General features: G+C 48.5%; 1 protein-coding gene and 1 non-coding gene across 9 annotated transcripts in view; one reads left to right on the forward strand and one right to left on the reverse strand.

Annotated features, from left to right (window-relative positions):
- Positions 1-22,593, reverse strand: part of LOC144943090 (signal-induced proliferation-associated 1-like protein 1) — a 149,160-nt gene that overhangs the window by 88,536 nt on the left and 38,031 nt on the right. The gene's annotated exons all lie outside the window — the stretch shown is intronic.
- LOC144943369 (U6atac minor spliceosomal RNA) lies at positions 3,639-3,727 on the forward strand. Its single transcript, XR_013639495.1, has one exon. It is a non-coding gene; the product is annotated as a U6atac minor spliceosomal RNA (small nuclear RNA).

Here is a 22,593-nt window from a genome sequence, read left to right on the forward strand (position 1 = left end):
ATTGTTTTCTTCGAGACCAAGGTGCTTTGCACACCCTTGTGGTACCATCAGAGATTTTTTCATGAAGCCATCCAGATATACAAACACAGACAAAACTTTAATCGAGAAGATGGATTCAGATTGAGCAATAATTAGAAGGACGTGATTAACCACGTCAAGTTTAAACTGCTATGACTCGACAAAACTCCTCCCCCCCCCTCCCGTCCTCCCGTGCATATATGAATTCACAACAGCAAATCATTTTCTCACCTGAAGACGGACGCTTTTGTTACGACTGAAACGTCGTGTTTTCTTTTGTAATTTTTTCTATCTACGTGACTTTACCGAAAGAACCAGAGAGTATGGTGATGTCATGAACTAGAAGAGTCCTGTGGCCACCGACACCCATGTATAACATCATGTCCTAATAAAGGCATACCCGAGGAATTCCATTTGCGTGGTGGAAGCTTTGAGAAGTGAGAGGGGGGGTGCTGGACTAATTTCCAAATATTAGAGGGGGCACAATCTTCCTCTAGACCAGCAGCAAATAGCTTGATCATATGGCACAGGTAGCTGGCGAAGACTGCTTCCCGAGGTTGACAGTGGGGGGGAGGGGTGTTCTTTCTCGCTAAACGTTTAGCCCCTGAATGTAATATATCTGCTGTTAAACAGACATGAACATCAGCCTTTCTTTATGGACATAGCATGAAGATTTTCTCAGAAGGGTTTGACATAAGTTACAAGGGATATAAAACATATTTTGGGAAAAACTCCATCTTGATTTAATACCACGTTGTGTATATCACATCAGTGTCTGCATATTGCCCACATCCGGACGTATCATTTTGCTATGACTTTGAACGAATAAAGACAAAGCCTGCCCATTAGCCTGGATCAACGACTACGACAAGTGCACTTAGCATCCGCCTATTATGGCCACTAGGCCACTCGGTGGGGTGGTTGGGGCAGTGTGGCTCATGTTCACCATACACCTCCTCAGGGAATTAAACCATGTTTGAGTCGAGGACGGTGGCGTAGTGTGGTTGGCACGGGCCCTGGTACAAGGACTTAAATGGTGCCCCGTGTACAATTCTCCCCCCTCCAGCCCGGGGTACCTGGTGCAGTTGCACCGCCTGTACACTCGATAGCTATGCCACTCCTCAAATGAACATCCAAACAAGGTTCAGATGATGTTTGTTGTGGATCAAATGGATCATGGCCAAATTTGAACCCGGCTTATTGAATTGTAGCCACTGTGTGAGCTACGACAGCACCACTTCCCACTTACAGCATACATACAAATATCAATATCCTTAGCTTTAGAAGCCTCAAATGGCAAGTGCTGATAGAAAGCACCTATTAAGAATGGCACAGCACACAATGTGGATGGTATGACTTTCATCGCATGTGGCTACCTTAATATCCCCAGTGCACCTTTGTCTGCAGACCACACAAGGTGTGTAATTTTAGGCGGATGCTAACCTTGGAAAAGCCCAGGACAAGTTCAGGCACTATTTGCCATTGATGTTAGCTGTGCCCAGGATCTAACTCGGGTAACATGTGCCACCATTTGTCAAAGAGATTGAACAACTTTGCATTCATAGGTCGCTTACATTGCCACAGTAACTAAAAGCAATCTCATCTCAACCATTTAAATGCCCTGCTGCAGCACTGGCCTGCAAACAAGCATTAGTCTGCCAGTAGGATTGTGAAATTAAATAATTTGACACTATATTAAGATATTTTTTCCCCCAATTTTGTCAATAGCCTCTTTTAAGCACCAACAATAACTGAGTGCCTATTTCATCATCAGCAACAAAGAACCAAATTCGATTTGTACATTCCTCTACTTGTTCTGTATGGATTCCCTCTGGGTTCTCCGGTTTCCCCCCATAGCCAAATACATACAACAATGTCAATGGCATTGATCCAACATCCCAATAGAGAATCCTCCCGAAAAATATTCTTGAGGTCTCAGTGTGAATTTCCTGGATAAACGAGTGATTAATTACCATCGATATCAACTTTACTATTAATGAATCTGGCTGGCCATGCCGAATTTTCGGGTTCGCGCAGCGGCGCTAGATTTGGCACACAGTTGTCACGGGCGATCGAGATGGTGCAAGAGGGGTGGCAGCTGCGGCCCAATCGCCTTCACCGTGACAATGCGGCCCACGCCGACCGCATAATGAGATCATGGTGCACATCCTCCGTGGAACTTCGTGTGCATGACTCAGCGACAAAGGAGCTCATTGAAGGCAACATTGTGAAGTGCACTCACTCCAGAATGAGATTATGAGACTCTATATATATAAAGAATATTTCTCCCTCTCTAATTTATTAACAAACTGTTTTAAGCAATAACAATAACCATATGTCTATTATATCATCTGACGAAAATTAACAACAACAAAAATGGGTCGCTGTAAAAACAGCATCCGCTCGGCGGTAACGTTACACTTGTCAAAATCTCTGAAATCCGGACAAGCGGCTGAGAAACGTTTGAAACAAGGTCGAGGATTGAGCTGGGGAGTCTGGCAGCAGCGCAGGTGGACGTAATTAGGGCTGGGTGGGCGTTTAGAGGCCGACCCTGCTGTTTGGCCAAGAGTACATTTGTGGAGGCAGAAAGGAGTGGGGTGTAGGCGGTGCTGGGGTCGGCGGTTTAAAAGGCCTTGACGCTCAACGTTTGATTCTCGTGTGTTTACCAGTACGTGACCCAATCTTAACAGCAGCTCCTTGGAGTCCTTGGCGGCAATGCAGGCGCGGGGCAGTAATGAAGCACCGACATCTGGGTCAATGCCATCGGCACGAGCGAGCTCTGCTTAAGTTTAATAACGATCATAATACTCATCATCAAGGTCCTTTACCTGTCATTGAGCAGGATTGCAATGTGGTTAGAAAGCACTCCATTCGAGTGTGTTTTTTGTTTGCATTTTGACCACAAGCATTGTGGTTAATGCACACGCGATTCCTTGTAAAAAGGTTTCAGTTTTGTTGCCAGAAAAAAGGGGAACACCCCCCTATTATTAGGCACCACCTCACTGCCAGCCAGTTGGACGTCTCCAGCACACCGTGACTCCATAGTGATGTTGCCGCAATGCAGCCTTCACATTGCTGGAGTGTAGAGGCGTGTGGGCCAGGGGAGTATGAGTAAAGTTCTTAAGCAAATATCCTTCTCATAAGCACACAGCACAGCTAAAAACCAACACAGTGCTACCCAGCACTCACGCAAATGCATTTTGCCAAAGATCAAGATTAAAACTAAACTCTTCTTGTACAGGGTAACTAGAGAGCAGCCCATTCCATTCTAAGGACGCCGCTGAATTTGCCTGTCATAGGTGACTGGTGAGTGTCTGATGAGTGTGTCAGGTGTCACCTGGATGGTGAGTGTCTCGTGAGAGGGTCAGGCAGGTGAGGAGTGTGTGGTGACCGAGTGTTACCACTTGGCTATACTTATGCGATCTAACCCAAAAACCTTTATTATAAATAATAACTTGTTTAAATGCATGCCTATACAGATCACCATACATCAATGGGGATTACCTGTGCGAAGACAATAACAGGTACTGCTATATTCTTGGTTCTTTCGGTAAAATTACGTAGAAGGGAAATGATAAAATAATACAAATATAAACCAATACAAATTCTCACAGAAAAAGGATAAGGACGGAAGAGACCCTTGTCGTCTTCACAACACATATGGTCAAGGCATTGCCACCGACTTCGTGGCATCTAACCATGTTTTTGTGAGAATTTTTATTGTTTGATATTTGTATTATTTTATCATTTCCCTTCTACGTGACTTTAACGAAAGAACCAAGAATATAGCAGTACCTGTTATTGTCTTCGCACAGGTAATCCCCATTAATGTATGGTGATCTGTATAGGCATGCATTTGTAGTGGTGGTGTTGACGTGCGCCGACTGTGACAGTGATGGATCACGGGGCGGCGCGAGGTGCGGGGTTGGGCACGCGTTGTGGGCGTGGTGTGGACGCGCGCGCCGGGAGTGACAGATGACGGGGCGGCGCGGCGTGGGTGCTGGGGCACGCTGAGATGTGGGAAAACAGGATCGTAGCCAGCGCCCAGTGATTGGTCGAATAGGATGGGTGCTCGCAGCGACGTCCGCAGGTGGGGTATAAAGGGGGACGCGCGAGAGCACTCGGGGAGAAGTTACCCAGTTGAAGACCAGAAGACGGAGCTGAAGACCTAGTGCCCCGAGACCCCTAGTCCCGCCGTCCTTGCGGGGACCGGGGCCCTGTGTGGCTCGGGGGCGAGACTGTGGGACCCAGGGTCCGACGCCCACGTGGGTCGGGCTGGGGACCCACAGTCAAGACGGACACCCCGGGCAGGGAGTGTCCCGAGTAGCTCAGTGGGCGTTAGTCGCCAGGGTAGCTAAGTGGGTGTTGGTCACCCGAGTAGCTCAGAGGCGTTAGTCGCCGAGTAGCTAAGTGGGTGTTGGTCACCCGAGTAGCTCAGTGGGCGTTAGTCGCCGAGTAGCTAAGTGGGTGTTGGTCACCCGAGTAGCTCAGTGGGCGTTAGTCGCCAGGGTAGCTAAGTGGGTGTTTGTCACCCGAGATACTAAGTGGGTGTTTGTCACCCGAGATACTAAGTGGGTGGTTGTCACCCGAGATACAAAGTAGGTGTTAGTCACCTGTGAACGAGTTTGGTAAAATAAAGAGTGTGTTACCCGTGAAGTCGTCTCCCGCCGAGTTACTACATTACACATTTAAACAAGTTATTATTTATAATAAAGGTTTTTGGGTTAGATCGCATAAGTATAAATGTGTCGTAACCCTCCACCACCCGACACAGCCAATTAGGAAGGGATTTGTCACGTAAACAACACACCAAATAGTTACTACTTCAGCCCACCGGTGTGTTGGAGAGTAAATCCACAACATTTACAATTTGAGTAGTACGATGTTTCGCTGGTAATTACATCCAGCATCATTGGGCGATTTGCCAGAATAGTGAAGCAATCCACCAGCTTCCGGTCTGAAATAGAGCAGGACGATGTCATCACTGAACCCAATCAGATGCAGAGATCAGAGGCGGAGGAGGGGTTATTGTAATTATATAATAGATTAGTAATCAGTTAATTCGTATGTGTTTCCTCTATAAAGAATTGTAATTGTAAGATGTATTACTTAATAATACGCTTCCAGGCCGCACTAAGCCTGTAGCTGTCCAAGCGGTTAAAATGATATTTGTATTTCTCTCAATTTCAATGGAATCTCGAATTAGTCTTGGCCAGTAGTAACTAGTTTGCACAGAACTTCAACATTATCAAGTCAATTGAGTGCCCCTGTTGGCACACGTGTTCTGCCATGGCCGACAGTTGTATTCAGACAAACTCTGCTCATAAAGCTAATCAATTAGCGCCCTTGTTTATTCAGGAAAGACACACCGAGCCTTAAGACAAATTTTCAGGAGCGTCCTGCATGTTAATGTTTTGAAAATGTTTGTATATATGTATGTTGCACTTCTTTCTACCGTCTGTAACCAGCCATGCTAATCGGAGGTGCGGGGGAAGGACAACAAACTAAACACAAAAAGCAGTTCTAAATAAATTATTTTTCAATCCAGGTTTAAAATAATGCCATTTATAAATATTTGGCATTTGGAAATAAAGTGGAGTGTCCAGAGAAAACCCACGAGTATGAGGGGTTAACAATCACAGCCCCACACAGATATATGAAAAGGATCCATTGCTGTACTGCCATATCCTAAACACCCCACAGCTCAAGCCTACAACACCTGGTATTGCCAGCAGTCTCCCAGCTAAGTATCAACGAGGCTCACTCCTGATTTGGCTTCCGAAATATGACGAGACTGGGCGCAGAGTTATTTTATTGTGGAATTGAAAATACAGCACTCGCCAGTGTTTTATATTCAGGGCCCCTTGTGGCCAGCCCTGCACTCCACTCTGCTGCGGCCACCCGTCCTTACTGGTCAAACATAAGCCAACATAAAGGGTCCCTAAGGGCCGATGTAACACAGAACTACGCTGTGTTGTATTATTAATGTCTTCTGTTTGTATTCTTTGGTTCTTTCGGTAGTCACGTAGATAGAAAAATAATAATAAAGTGAATAAAAAATGATGAAAATAAAAAAAAACATTAATGTAGACTGTAGCCTGGTTCTTAACCTGAATGAGCGTATTGGCAGTCTATAATGTAGACTTATTCTTGGTTCTTTCAGTGATAAAAAATAAAATAAATAAAATAAAAAATAAAAACCACAACGTTTCGATCATTACACAAGCACTCGTCTTCAGGAGGAAAGAGGGAGATGGTCACCTAAGGCAACCGTTTAAAAAGGTTTAAAAAATGGGCGTGGCACAAGAGCTCCTACGGCACAACAAAGTGGGCGGGGCATATGTGCCCTGGGGTCAGAGAGCACCAATGTGAAGCACGGAACATGCAGTGCCACAAAACGCCTCGGTGTCAGAACGAAGTAGGCGAGGCACGTGTGCCCTGGGGCAAGACAACAAGAAAACGACACAAATCAAGTCATGACTTGACCTGTGCTCCCCCGACGAGAAAACACAAATCAACTCACGACCCAAAGTGGTTGATGACATCTTTCCAATGATTGCCGAGTTCATAACCATCCTCTCGGTTGAAATTGTGTCTGTGTCTGTATATATGGATGGCTTCACGAACGAATCTTTGTTGATAGCCAGTAGGCTTGCAAAGTACCATCGTCTTAGAGAAATACATTTTGTGTGAGCCAGCCGCATTAAAATAATGATCCGCCACGGCAGAAGTATTGGTCCTACCGTGTTTCAAATCTGCCTTATGCTCTCGAACACGGTCCGAGACATGTCGCTTAGTTTCCCCAATGTAACTGCTGCCACAGATAAAGCTTAGTTTGTAGACGCCAGGATATTTCATGTTAGGAATCTTGTCCTTCACAGGTGGGATCAGATCACGAATTTTATGTACTGTGTTAAATCGGACCAGAATTTTGTGTTTGTTCATGATTTTGGAAATCTATTTGGTTACCCCTGCTATGTATGGCAAGGTGATGGTTTTGATTGGATCCTCAGATGGCTCCTTCCTCCCGGTTGGGGTGATGGCTTTGCGGATTATGTAGTCAGAATATCCATTCGCCTTGAGAGATTGATGTACGTGTTTGAGTTCACTGGTTAGGTGTTCATGGTCGGAGATACATTGAGCTCTATGGTGTAGCATTTTGATGAGGGAATTATTCTGGGATGGATGGTGGCAGGAATCAGGTTTTAGGTAGGCGTCAGTATGGGTTACTTTCCTGTAGACAGAATGGCACATTGAGCCATCTGGTTGCTTTTTGATTAGGACATCCAAGAAAGGTAGCATGCCATCCTCTTCTACCTCCATGGTGAATTTGATGGCTGGGTGTATGGAATTGATGTGGTTGAGGAATTGGTTCAGAGCCGGTCGGCCATGTGGCCAGATGACAAACGTGTTATCCACGTACCTCTTCCACAAGGGCGGGCGTAGAGTGGATGCCTGGATGGCGTCCGTCTCAAATTTTTCCATGAAAATATTGGCTACAACCGGAGATAAGGGAGAACCCATTGGGGAGCCTTCAGTTTGTTTGTAGAATGTTCCATTCCAGGTAAAGTATGTATTGGTGAGGCAGTGTCTCACCAGGGCCGGTACATCAGCATTCAATCCTTGTTGGACCAAATCTTCAATGATTGCAATTGTATCGGGCACAGGAACTTTGGTGAACAAAGAAACTACATCAAAACTAACGATCAAATCACCTGGGGACAGTGAGATGTCCTTAATTGACGATACCAGGTGAGCTGAGTACAGAAGAGGTGGTCTTACCAGTGAATGGCTGCAAGGTCTTAGACAGATATCGGGTAGCTGGTAGGTGGGTGAGCCAGTGGTAGAGACGATGGGACGAAGGGGGTGTGCCTTCTTTATGGATTTTTGGTAAGCCATATAATCTGGCCGGTCGAGCAGCAGAAGGTTTTAAGGAAAACCGTTTGGTCTGTTCAATTAATGAAGCTGAATTAGTGATGATACCATTCGTTTTTGTAACGAGGTTGCTGGTGGGATCTCTTTTTGATTTTTGTGTAGCTGCCATCATTAAGTAGGTCCTGAATTTTGTGATTGTACACAGTATTGTCCATGATGACTGTGGCATTGCCCTTGTCGGCTGAGAGGATGACGATATCATCCCTCTTTTTCAACTGAGATAACTCAAAACGCTCATCCTTACTGATGTTACTGGCTGGAATCTTAGCACTTTTGAGGGTTGTAAAGATTTCAGATCTTGTCACGTCTGCAGTGATGTGTCCCAAGCACCTTAAGAGCTACATCGACCTGGGCAATAATGTCATCCACTGGTATATCTTTGGGGGTGACTGCGAAGTTCAACCCTTTACCCAAAACCGACTTTAGACCATTGGAAATTGGGCTATTACTCAGATTAATAACAACCTTGTCAACGTCTAGCTTTCTTAATGTGTGAAAGGAGGTTGAACTTGGAAATCAGGTTATCTTTACATTTAGCTGACATTGTAGCAGCTGATGAAGCAGTCATGTTATCTATATGTTCCCAATTAGATATAGACATTTTTTCTGTCAAGAGTGTCTTTTATTTGTTTATTTACTTTATTTTGTTTTATGTGACTTTACCGAAATAACCAAAGAATATGAATTCCTGCAGTCACGAAAGTTTTAAGTCAAAATTCTTCCGTTTGTATTCCAGTGTTTTCTCTATTTCAAGGTGGCAAAGTTTGGCATCTTGAGTCTTATGGTTATGGAAACATTTTACAGCCCCTTTATAGATCCACACTGCTGGGATGAAGGCCTCCCAATGCCGTTGACTTTAGGGAATCGTTTGACCATCCTACACCAGACCCGGTTGGTGCCGATTGGTGAAGAGGGTAGAGAGGCCACTCTATTTTTGGCTGACACTTCCACGCTGGCCACACGTCTTGGAAGAGGTGGGAGTATTCACAGTGTACCCCACCACACGCGTGACCTGCCGATTGACTAACTGCGGTTTAACCATTTATACTCCTCGGTGGGCACAGGTGGTGCGGGGGGTGGTGGGGGGCGGGATTTAATAAACTTGCCCAAGACCGGTTCAGACATCACTCGCCACTGATGTCAGGCCGAGGAATCGAACTTCAGGCGCCGGGTTCAGAGCGAGGTTGCCACCGTGCTCTAAGCACTGTGCCAACCGCTCCACCCCAAGTCTTAGAAGGCCCCTTGCATTGTATAAAACAACGATCGCCATTCAAGACCACCGCCAGACACCGGTACAGTGTGCGCTACAAAAATACGAGGACAAAGAACAATGAGGCGGGAGGCGGGGGGGCAGTGGCTGCATGGGTAAGGGGGGGCAGCAAATAAATACCTTGCCAACAGCGTGACTCCAACTGGCGTGTGGTGGGGGCGGTGCGCCACCACCGCACGTGGAGCCGGTTTGCCGTGATGTGCACGTGAGCAGTGATAATATAATCACTGCGCCTCCAACGGGCACTGCTGAAGCTTACTTGCTAGCACCAGTGCACGTGCACCTCAGTGTACCAATAACAATGTATTTTATTTGCCTGTGAAAGCTTAAATGAGGCACAAGAAACATGTTCTGAAAAAGACGTTTGAGATTCTACAAAGTTTTTTCACTTCTTACATATATGCTTGGATGATATAATTTTTTCTTCAGGTTGGTCCTGTTTGGGGTGATTGAATGAGGTGGTTAACTGAACTTCTATCTATATGTAATAAACGACTCGGTCAGGCTTTCTTGGTCTCCGCTGTGTCGTTTATTTAGGTTCTTCGTATCACACCCCGCTGGTCCGGACCTGCGCAGACTCCGTGCGCGCCCCGCGCACGCTCCGTGTGGCCGCTCCGCTCTCTCCGTGTGCCCCACACACTCCGCTAGTCACTCACTAGCCACGTGTGCCCCGCACACTCGGCTAGTCACTCAAAAGCCACGTGTGCCCCGCACACTCTGCTAGTCACTCACTAGCCATGTGTGCCCCGCACACTCTGCTAGCCCTGTCTACCCCACGCACCCCACGTGGCAGATGGCGCCGCTCCACCACGTGGCAGATGGCGCCATCTCCCCCACTGCCCAGCGTGGCTTCCCCTATTCTCGCTCCGTTCCAACTCCCGATCTCTTCCGGCTCTCCCCTTATATCCTTCCCATCACGTGACCCCTGACTCCTCCTTCCCGTACTGCCCCCGTCTCCCATTGGAGCCGAGATGAGCAGTGGCTCCTCCCACACGCTCCATCGACCCGGCTACGCCCCCCAATGCTCCGGCCCGCGTGATTGGCGCGGAGGCCAACAACCACCCTGTTTATGCTCGCATTACATGACCCCCCCCCTGATGAAAAAGCCAGCCGTCCCCGGCTGCAACAGAACAATAATAATGCGAGCAAAACATAACAGTCAGGACTCACAAGACACAACGGAGATTAGAACAACAACAATTAACGAAAGGGAAGGGACTTTGAACGAGTGCGGGTCGCCGGCCCGTCCTGCACGGGGCCCGGCCCCCGCACCGACCGTGATCTGGACAGGGTTTTAGGAGCGGCGGAACCAGAACCGTCCGCCGCTAGTGGAGGCCTGTCATTCCCAGCGTCTCGTTCCCCAGAGAGGCCCGTCATCGGGGCCTCCTGCAACTGCACCCGCGGCGGGGTTGGAAGGGCAGCGGGGTCAAGTGTCCCCGTCGCCGTGGTAGGCCCACCCGGTGCAGGAATCCCTGTGTCCGGCAGGATCACAGCTGTCGTGGTGGATTTTCCCGCGTCGCGTTCCCGGCAGGGGCCTCCGGCTGGAACGGCGGCCGAGAGCGACCCCAACACTCCCTGGCGAAGTGCCCCCGACGGCCGCAGTGGAAGCACGACGAGTCGGCTCGTCGTCCGGCACCCCCTCTATCTTGCCGAGCCCGCAACGGTGGGCCCGAGCGCAATTCCGCTCCCCCTCGAGCAGGCCACTGGGTCGATGTTACCGCCAGCTCCTCAGGCCCCTTCTCGTTCCGTACGTAGACGGCTTTGGACGGATCCCACCCGGTGGCACCACCTTCGACTTTGGGGCTCCCCGTCCAGGCCGTCACCTGCTTCCACTGGCGTAGGTTGAATTGCGCGTCCAAGCACTTAGCCGCTATCCGGGAGGTCAGCTGCTCATGGCCGCACACCGGCATGGGGATGCCCAAATCCCTGGACAGCTCCAACATCTTGCCCAATATTGAAGGCTCCAGCAAGTCGGGCTCCGTGTCCGGATATGCGGCCATAGCCAGCTCCAACACAGCGCCCCGGAAAGCCACTGGGCATTCTTCTGGTGCCCGTTGCCGCTGCACAAATCTGCAATGTGCGTCGTCCGGAGGCTCATAAGCCTCCGCCATTTCCTCGAACACTCCCTTCAGCGTCGTCTTCTTCGCGGCCTTGATGGAACAGAAGAATCTGACAGACTCGTCGTCCAGGAGCTTCGGCAGGACCTCCAGGGCTTCCACATCCGTCCACTTGGCGGATCGGACCGCCGCCTCAAAACGGCAGGCGAATGCACTCCAATCCCCGCCGATTAAGAATTCCTTAACCGTCATCAGACGATGGCTGCGGGTCCCCGAGTCGCCGTTTCCCGCTGCAGGTGTTCCACGCGATAGCGACAAGATGGCGTCTCCATGCGGCGGGGGCAAGATGGCGGCTTCCCGCGGTGAAGGCGACAAAATGGCGGCTTCCCGTGGTGGAGGCGACAAGATGGCGGCTTCCCGCCGTTCGTCCCCGACCACGCCCAAGATGGCGGCGTCGTGCCGCGTGTCGGAGAGGGCGGGAAGCGTCGCACAGGCCCCAATGGCGGACGGCTCGGCCCCACTCGAAGGCTCCCCGCTTAGGCGATCCGACATCGTCGCTGGCGACACCAGGGTGAGTAATTGCAGCAGAACGGCCCGCAGCGAATCCAGCCGGACTGCGACGTGTCGCCAGCCGTCCTCGACGCCCGTCGGCATAGGCGGTCCGGCCGCACCGACGACATCCTGTACTCCTGGCGTGTCGCTCGCCGCCGCTTCGCCCACGCCTTCCATGGTCGGGACTGCCACCGCCGGAGGAAGATCCTCTTCGTCTTCTGAAGATGGTGCCGGTATATTCTTTTTCTTGAGGTGTTTAGACATCACGTTCCACTTCTGAGCCCAGTGTAATAAACGACCCGGTCAGGCTTTCTTGGTCTCCGCTGTGTCGTTTATTTAGGTTCTTCGTATCGCACCCCGCTGGTCCTCGGTCGGACCTGCGCAGACTCCACGCGCGCACCGCGCACGCTCCGTGTGGCCGCTCCGCTCTCTCAGTGTGCCCCGCACACGCCGCCAGCCACACCGCTCGCTCCGTGTGCCCCGCACACTCCGCTAGTCACTCACTAGCCACGTGTGCCCCGCACACTCGGCTAGTCACTCACTAGCCACGTGTGACCCGCACACCCTGCTAGCCCTCACACTCTGCTAGCCCCGTCTACCCCATGCACCCCACGTGGCAGATGGCGCCGCTCCACCACGTGGCAGATGGCGCCATCTCCCCCACTGCCCAGCGTGGCTTCCCCTATTCTCGCTCCATTCCAACTCCCGATCTCTTCCGGCTCTCCCCTTATATCCTTCCCATCATGTGACCCCTGACTCCTCCTTCCCGTACTGACCCCGTCTCCCATTGGAGCCGAGATGAGCAGTGGCTCCTCCCACACGCTCCGTCGACCCGGCTACGCCCCCCCAATGCTCCGGCCCACGTGATTGGCAAGGAGGCCAACAACCACCCTGTTTATGCTCGCATTACATATACAAAGCACGCATTTGGCAAAAGTTGGAATTCTGTTGTCATAGCCAGGGTGAACCACCCAGTTCATAGCTCACTGCACTTTATTGATGATCCGACACTCACCGATTCACTCCAGTTACTCACTCATCGGCGGTCAGTGGCATCCTTACTCTTTGGTCGCTACTACAATTGTTGCTGTTGTCATGAACTTCACTCCTGGAGTCCTGCACCCACGTGGAGGACTCCAGGGTGACTCAGCCTACCAGTGACTGTTTTGTCTCAGCCGTACTGTGTTCAACCACCACCACCACCACACTGCAGATCAGAACACTTCTCTTTCCGCTTCTTTCTCCACCCCGTTCAACTTTTTATTCTTCCCATCGTCTCTATTCCCAAGCTATTATCACCTTGCTCAAATGAAAAAAATACGCAAATTATTGTACCTTCAAAGATGCTTTTTATTGCTGGTTTATTGCTGGTGTTTTGAGATGTTGGGTCTCGTACGCGGTAATCATAACAAAAAACACAAAAAGCGTGAAGCTTGTATGCCTTTTAGTGAGCGCATCGAAGCACAGACCTGAGCACACCATCAAAACAGAAATACCACATAGAGCTGCATAGAGGCAATAGCTCAGTAACCACCGTCTCCTGGCGGCAATGCAAGGCCGAGTGGTTATTAAAGCAATACATCTCTCAGTGCCCACAGTGTCTCACTCCATGGTGCCATGTGATTACCCAAACGCGGAGAGGGTCCACGTGTTGAGTGCTGTCGTCAGGTGCAGCGGATTATACGACAGAGCAACCTGGGCACTGAATACATCACCGGGTTTGACACCACAGAGTCAATCCCAGTCATACACACTCCAATTTGTTTTCAGGTCGTTCTGCCCGCGTGTTGTCTGGTATAACTTCTGACATTAGGCTCCAGGTGCTGGGGAGCTTCAATTCACAGTTCCTGAAGAATCTCCCAACACGTGAAGTGAAACATCGTGAAAAGCAACACGCGGTACAACCCAAAAGCAACATCTACCTGGAAGAGAGTCTCTCTCTCTCCGACTGACCAACCAACTCATGGAACAACCCTCAGTGTTACCGAAGGACGCTCGAACCACGTGTCAGTATGCAGAGGGCCTCCGATGGCTTTCAAATGTATTTAGAGTTCCCTGCACTGGGTAAAGTAAATACCTAAATTTTAGGTGCCAGTTTAGTTTGTAGGGGATAGTCAAAACTGCATGAGCCCTTTAAAAGTACTGCCGCATGTATCTCATTCAGGAAGGCGTCATTGAGTCTCAAGACACGTTTTCAGGAGGGTCCTGGAATAGTGTTCGGTCAATTACTTTTGTGAAGGAGTGTTAGCGTGTGGAAGGAAACACAGTACAAAGAGTACAGATGCAATCAAACATTACAAACAAAAACTAATACATTCTCGAACCAAATCATAACTTAACAAGGAAATGTCATTCTCACCACGTGTGGGAGTGAGAATTATAACTTTGCCGAGTTGGCACAGTAAGCATATGGGGCCCTGAAGGACAGGCATCTTAAATCTTGACTTAAAGCTTTCATTAATGCATTCTCACAAACATGAAAACCCATCGCACACAGCTGTGCCGCAGGGTTTCCTGAACGGCTCGGCACGGTTTGGGTCTCAACGCGCGGTTCCACCGGCTTGGCCCTCACCACTAGTACCCCCACCCTTCCCCTCCCCCTTCCCTCCTCAGCAGGAGGGGAGCAATTGTAATAATTTTCAAACACGGTTTAATGCATGCTTGGGGCAGCTTACATCATCGCAAGCCGACACCTATTATTTATGTTTTTTCGGCCATCTTATTTAAATCGGTCAATTTTGCATATGCAAGATACACCCTGTGAATGGCGGACGTCTCTTCCACACTGGCCCCACAATGTCACTACTGGAAAGCGTGAAGCCCCCTTGGTAAAGCGAGCCATGAGGCCCAGTACTAGCGGGCCACATGTCCCGATTACAGCTCGCTCGGCCTGATAATGCTGCAGTGGAAATCTGGGCTTGGCCCACTTACTCAGTTAGTGAACCAGGTCGGCCCACTCTTAAGTGGTCACGGGAACGAAGCATCAGGAAGCTCGTGGTTGCCTTAACGGTGTAGCTGCTGCTCCATCAATACGTTGACTAGCCACGGTGTGAAAAATCACCCAGCAGCTTCACATTCTTTGGGAGCAAATGCCTGAGTGCCAAACCGCACACACCCAAACCAACCTATGCGTTTCCCACACACACGACCACAGTACAGTACACCAAACAAAAAGCGCTCTGTGTGAATGTTACGCGAGCTCAAATCCCAGTTGGGTCAAACACTGTACAGTCACTGTGGACAGGTTAAATTATACTTCTGATCACAGCCCTATTTATCTACAATTCTAATGAGTGACCCAGCTGCTGATGGAACAGCCAATGGGGGTTTCAAGAGGCGGGGTTAAGGCTAATAGAAATTACATCTATTTGACTGTGAACCCTGATTATAAGGCGTTGCTAGTAGTTCAATTGGGCTGAACTTGAAACGACATCTAAAATAATGTATTTTCAGGTTGAGAGCAATTTCGACGTAATTATATCTTTCCCAACTGCGAAAGTTTTACAAGAATGTTTAATGACGCGTGACAAAGCAAGAGTTTCCTTCACCCAGTGTGACCTACAAAATATACTGCTTAATGGTTTCTTCACCAGCGTGGAATACACTCTCATTGATAGGGTTGCCACTTCTAAAGTACAAACAAAAACCAGGACACAACATTGGAAGAAGAATATCTCAGTGCCAGTTGAAGGGAGGACTAAATGTACATGCAGTGTCTTGATAGGTGTATTATTATGCAAATGAAAAATAACTGGGAATATTGAATGTCCCAGGAAGTATTGCAATTTCTAGGGGGAGCAGCTGCCTCAAAAAGATGATGACGACTCAGCGATCGCTTGACGATGGCCACGTGCTAAAATTACGCACGGCTGTCCCGCGCGCCAGTGAAGTTCGTACAAACCCCGGAGAAATGATCAGCCGAGGAGGACTGCTCAAGGCAACCGTAGGTCTACGTGGCTTCCGCGGATTTTGCCCTGACCCTGCCCGCAGCCCAGCAGGAGACAAGAGGCTCCAATGTCAGCCACAAAGGCGGGTTTGTACCGCACAAGAGACGCTACTGTAACTGCAGAAAAAAGGCGAGCGTTCTGGCACATAATTCTGTGTGTGGCATGCATGTTTGCCTGTGCGTGTTGCTTTGTGTGCATATGGGAGTGGTAGAATAGCGGTTAGCGCACTCCGCTATGAACCTCACACCCCAAGTTAGATTCCCTGCCATGGTCAACATCAGTGGCAATTATTAGAACCGGTCCTGAGCCTCCCCATTGGATAAACTCAGTATCTGATGTGGTATGTAAACATCAGTCGGTCAAATTTCGATTTAAAGCTTTCTTGACTGCAGGGATTCATATTATTGGTTCTTTCGGTAAAGTCACATAAAAGGAAAAAGAAATGTACAAAATTCTCATGCTTCGATTGCAACACAGATTTGAAAAAAATATTTTTTCAAATCTTCTTGCTGTGGTTTTCACACCTGATGATGATTGCTTTCGTTGCAATCGAAACGTCGTGAGAATGTTATTGTTTTATTTTTATTATTTTATTATATGCCTTTTACATGACTTTACCGAAAGAGCCAAGAATATCAGTCGGTCAGTCAGCTAGGAAGCTCTTTTTCCATGGCGATCTCAGCACTGGGGAGATAAAGTGTGTGGTGCTAGCCACACCACCCCTTTGTGCGCCATGCTAGCCTTCATCGTTGCTCGCAAACAGCACTTGCCCCAACACAGTCTGTACAACTATACAGGGGATGTTTGTGTTTTGTGTGTATGCGAGGCAAGTAATGTTATACAATCCCAGCTGCCTGGGGTTGAATTTTCGGCATGATGCACAACACAAGCGCCAAGTAGCTTCTGAACCCAACCTGGGCCTCTACAAGACCAACACAGTATGAAATGATTATTCTGTGCAGCACGGTCAATATCAGTACTGGGGTTACACAAAGGCATCCAGGCACGTTGGGTTGTAATGTCACCATCCTCCTTGCATGCTGTGATGGTCTTAATTGATGTTTGCTAACAGTACTTTACCGTACCATGTTATAAAACTTCTTAACAGAGGAAAGGGCCATATTTGGCAAGTACATCACCAAACGTTGCTTGTGATGCAATATCATCTATTCATGTGGGAGAGTCTCACAGGATTCCAAGGTTCTTTCTCAGGAACATCTTGCATTGAGCGGTTCAGTCAATTCCATTGATGAGCGTTTTGTATCTAGAAGAAGATCAGCATACCGAGAAAAAGCCCAAGCATACGATGACAAAAACGTGCAAAAGCCTGCACAGACAGGTTCATAAACTCACTCACTCTACTGTTATCTGCTACACAATCTACTGGCCCAACAGAGGCCAGTGTATTCACAAATTTATACTAATTTAATAAACCCTGGCGGAATGATTCACCAAGTCGATCCACTTTCAGGATGTGAACCAGCAGAGTCAAGCACCCTGCCGTGGTGATGCGTTGAACACCCCTACTCCAATCCAACGCTGAAGGGAGGAGGCATCCTTCCAAAGAGCTCAGACGTTTCCATGGAACTTATTCAGATGGAACGTACACAGTAGCAGCAGCCAGCCCTCGCCATATGCTTCACCGGGGATATAGGTAAGTCTGCACCACAATGAAAGCAAGTATTTTCACAGCGGCTCAATTACTACCACACCCAGTGTCACTGACAGGTAAACACAGGTTGTGAATACACACAGGGAGGCTGGGAATGTGAACACCCATGACAACATACGGGGCAAAGCATAATTTTATCTAATAAGCAAGGAGGAACTTCTACTACGACAACGAGATCATAGTCATCATCATTATAAGGCATATCAACTCACTGCTGGATGAAGGCCTCCCAAAGCCTATCATCATCTCTCGTCTCCACCACAGAAGACATGAAATACAATTTGTGTGCAGGCCCTGGTCGGAAAGCTACGTTGCGGATCCATGAGAGATGGCAATAGTGTGGGGAGGCCTTCATCCAGGAGTCGATTGATGAAGGCTGATGTTGAGTGTGATCTTCCGTCTGCATTGGAAAAGTCTTACTTGCTCATAAAAGGCCGGTGTCCCCAAATTTGTTAAACATCCGCTGCGTCTTCATTGAAGAACCCAGAGCGAATTTACGGTCACAGAGATGTGTCACAGAGAAGTGTCTGATAAGACAACGTCTAGGTCACACAAACATGTGAACAAATAAGTCAAAGCATGTTAGATTATGAATATGAAATCAAATTGAAATATTAAACAATATACAAAATTTAGCAACACGTTAATAATAAACGATGCACCTAGTGGATGTTCTGCTGATAAAAATTGCATGAGAGTTTTCAGCGTTCGCTATTTACGTGCAAAAACTGGTTTACGTTATTACAATTACGCACATAAACATTGATTTACTCACATTAGGCAGCAAATAAAATATTCAAAAACATGCTAAAATGGTCCGATGTATTTCAGAGATTGTACATAACAGCACTATTTTTTTGTTCGCCCAGATATAATGATTGCGATGAAAACATAACAATGGAGCAGACAGAACTGTCTCCTTAAATTGGACACGGTCACACATCGTTACCGAGGAGCGCCGCTAACCAGCACAGTTAAAGTAACAATGTCTTGCCCAATAGACAGGCCAAGGCTGCTGCTGTACAGGGTGGTCTAGATGTTTTGTGGTCCTCAATTAATTGACCTCTGGCATATTTTTCCTTTGAATATTAATTTCTGTTTTAAATAAACCTTTCTTGAAAAGTATGAAGTTTTAGAGAATAAAAATGGGGGTCAGAAGACATGTGGATCACTCTGTACAATGAGCTTGTTTCTCCATACACCATCGCTTGTGCGCGCTCGGCAAAAATACGGCTAAATACGCCCGTCGGTCAGTCAGAGCTGATGAACGCGGGTGGGGTAAAGTGTGGGTGCGCCAAGAAATTAAAAGTACATAAATCTAAGCATGGATAGATGCGTGCTGCAGACTAGGTTTAGAGCCAAGAGGATGAGCATATGCATGAGAGAACACACGCAGGTCAATGGCATCGTTCAAACTGTAGGAAAAATAAGTGGGGGGCTTGGACAGGCAGGACATGTCGCCGAAAGGAATGATGGCGAACAGTCAAGAATAATGACATAATGGCGGCCAAAAGGACGTCAGCCGTGGGGATGGAGCAATGAGGTCAGCTCGTCTGCAGGTGCTAGGTGGATTGTTATATTGCACGATCGTGGGAGATGGTGGCGGCTTGGGGACAACCTTCATCCAACAGTGGATTGATCATGGCCGATGATGATAATGAAAGTGTGAGTCGCCTCACGGACATACACCTTTGGGAATGTGCAGTATTTAGTTTGTCACCTAATTTTACATGCTGGCTTTAACAGGTGCTCGCTAACAACACTTGTGGTTGTAGCTAGTTGCTTTTGATCACCCATGGGGACTCTCAGTCTGTGGTGACATTAACACTGTGTGTAATCATAGCAGCCTATAGCACACAGCATGTGCCACTGTTTAATAGGAACGGCGAAACTGAAGATCAGCTGGGACAGCAGCAGCCTCTATGATCATCATCATCACCATCATATTAATTGCTGTGCTTAAATGAGCATTGGAGAGTGTTCACGTCTGCTGAATGTCTTCAACCACTGGTTACAATTCCATGTTGCTGTTGAAGGGCCCAGTCTGCTCATAGGCACCCCACTCTTGATTATCTTGCACCGAGCAGTGCAGACTCGCTAGATGGTACCTATTTTAAACACCACTGAAGGATGATGTTCAAGTCAGCATTGGGTGGGGGAGACTGACGCCAGAGAGACTGTGCGATCCATTTTCTGTGAGGCGATGTGAATTGTGCATTATCTCACTTATTTGCACTACTGAATATCTTCACTTTTGAACAACACTGGTTAAGTTACAGCTCACCGTTATGTAACTAAATACTAAGTAAGGGAAGTCAGCTTGCCTATCCCTTGTACATGAGAACTGATGTATCACTGGACTGTCACCTGGCCACATAGGAGTCCGCCTAACTTACGGTCTGCCTGCCCCACGACCTACCTACGGACAGTCCCTGCCTGCCACAAATCGATCCATTGTCACAATTCGGTCACAATATGATACCAAGCATCTATTTTGTGTTTACTTGTTTGTATTGTCCGTCTCATACATTCCACAATTTTGTCGCACATAACATGCTGACATTGTAAACTTTTTGTAATGGCATGCCTCAATACGTGTTATCGCAACTCCAATTAACACGGTTGACTACGTACGGTGCGAAAGATGTTCAACATACACACATACATCACCATCAGCAGCCAATGTCTATCCACTGCTACACAAAGGCCCCTTCACGCCGTTGGCATCTCTAACGGTTTAGTGCTGCTACCATCCATCTCGCGTGTACCGTGAGCGAATCTGTTTGAATCCATGAATAGTAAACCATGATGACCACCCACCCACCAACCAACCAAAATACGTGCGATCTGTTATAGCAATACCGGCAATATTAAAGTGTTATAAAAGAAAGCACACCGATCGTTACAAAGGACCCGACTGTACACCTGGGCGTTACTGCGGCGCGTGCGCCCACTGTGTGTGTGTGTGTTTTGGGAAACACATTTATAGGCTGCAAAGCATTCTCCTGCTCCTATTCATCGTGTTGGGCAGGGTCATTCCCAGCGCAGCTGCTGCGCTTTTGGATTAGCGTATAAATGTGCAGTCTGTAATGACTTGCTCACGCCACTGCCAGCAGACAGGCCTCCACAACTGCAGGCAGAAAAGGGCCTCAAGAGAGCTCCCTCTGGGGTGTATGTTGGCCTTCTCTTTCACACTGACCAGACGTTCTTGAAAGAAGTGGGAGTTACCCACATTTTACCCCACTGTGGTGGACAGAGGGGGGGAGGCGGGGGCAGGGAGATTTCACAAACTCGACCCCTCAGCTTCGCTTCACCGACTGTGTCAGAGGATTGGCTCGAACCTGGAAGGGGAGGGGGGGTCACCTCTGGATTGCAAGTGCGATGCGTAAACTATTACACCACGGGAGCATCCCACGGGCGGTGTATAATTCACAGCAAATAAAATAACTGCTTATCGGACACAGGTCCGGTAGCCTGGGAGACAGAGAGATGGTCAATTCTGCACGGTTCACGGCAGGGCCGCAGCAAGCAGACGCTCTGCCGAGCACGGGGTCCCACTGGCAGATCCCACTGCAGGCAACGTGTGGCCATTAAACTGCGAGGCGGAACTGTGTCAGCACCATCTACACCGCACGCCACGTGTTTTATGTATGGCCGTATATGTGCGTGCGGTGAGAATGGGGAACGGTGGTGCAGCAGTTAGCGCACTGCATTACAAACCCGGCGACCCGAGTTCGATTCCCATTTATGACCAACAACAGTGATGATTATTTGAACCGGTCCTGCTAATTACCTAGATCGACTCAGCCTTAAATGAGTCCTGGGTTGGATGTGTAAATATCAGCAATGGGGAGACAAAGGCGGCCGTGCATGGTGTTAGCCAAACCACCCCCTCATGTGCCATGCCAGCCTTAATAGGCACTTGCCAACAGCACTTGCCCCACCCATCTGAAGGCTATACGGGGATCTTTGTTTGGTGAAGGTGCTGGGTATGGTGCATTACATCAGGTATATATTGAAGTCTCAGGCACACCCCGGGAAAGGCATATGTTGAGTTAAAATGGCAATTGTCACCGAAGTGAGTCACTAACAAAGACGTTGACTGGAGGCCAAACCCAAAAACCGAGGCAAACATTCCCCATCTCGGCGTACCGCACCGTGCGGTGCAAGTGTCATTGTAGAGCAGCTGTTACAGGAGGAAACAACAACAAGTGAGGAGGTGGCGGAGTTCAATATAAAGTACAACATCATTTTCTCTCTCCCATTCGTGATGTTGACCACGTCAGCGACAACTCGGTGCTCACACTTCCTTGTCGAGTTGGCCTTGAGGAAGGTCAGATTAAGTTGCGATTTTAAACCACACGAGGTGTGCATGGTCAGGAATCAAAGGCAGGTGGATGGAACCGTAGCACACTGTGACACACCAGGCACCTCTCAGTAGCCGTCTCCCTCTCTAGGTCTCGGTTTAATTGTGTCTGTTTCCATGATGGTCTGTCTCTCAGTCACTCTTTCTCTCTGTTTCCCTCTCGCATTCTTTGTGCCCCTCTATGCGTCTCTCTGTCCCGCTGTCTTGTCTGCTCACAACCCCACTCAGTGTTGAGGCTGCTCTCAACCCCGGGGCAATGCAAAATAAATTGTACACCTCTGACATTTACCATCACTATTACAATTACATCTACCATCATAACCACCACAACAAAACCAGAGCCACAACCATATTAACCAACAACATCACCACCACTACTTGATCATAATCACCAGCACCACAATTATGACCACCACCACCCTCATCAACTCTATCCCATGTCCCACGGCCCCACAAGTGTGATTGTGCAACACAAGTGGGTTATTGCACAATCACAACCTTCAGTGGCAAAAGCCCTCCCACTCGAAATTTCTAAAACCAGCATAGATATTGACCTTTGTGATGACCCTCATAACCAATACCCAGCTTCAACTCCCCTCGGATGGGGGGAGGGGGGCGATGGGAGGGGGGCGAGGGGGGGCAGTTGGGCTGTTGTGTGGGGCGCCACCACGACGTACACTCACCAGACACTACCCACTCAGATACCCACCACTCACCACTCACTCAATCACCTGACATGAAACACTCACCACTCACCACACTCAATCACCTGACAT

Source organism: Lampetra fluviatilis, chromosome 30 (assembly GCF_964198595.1).
Source record: "Lampetra fluviatilis chromosome 30, kcLamFluv1.1, whole genome shotgun sequence".
NCBI lineage: Eukaryota > Metazoa > Chordata > Hyperoartia > Petromyzontiformes > Petromyzontidae > Lampetra > Lampetra fluviatilis.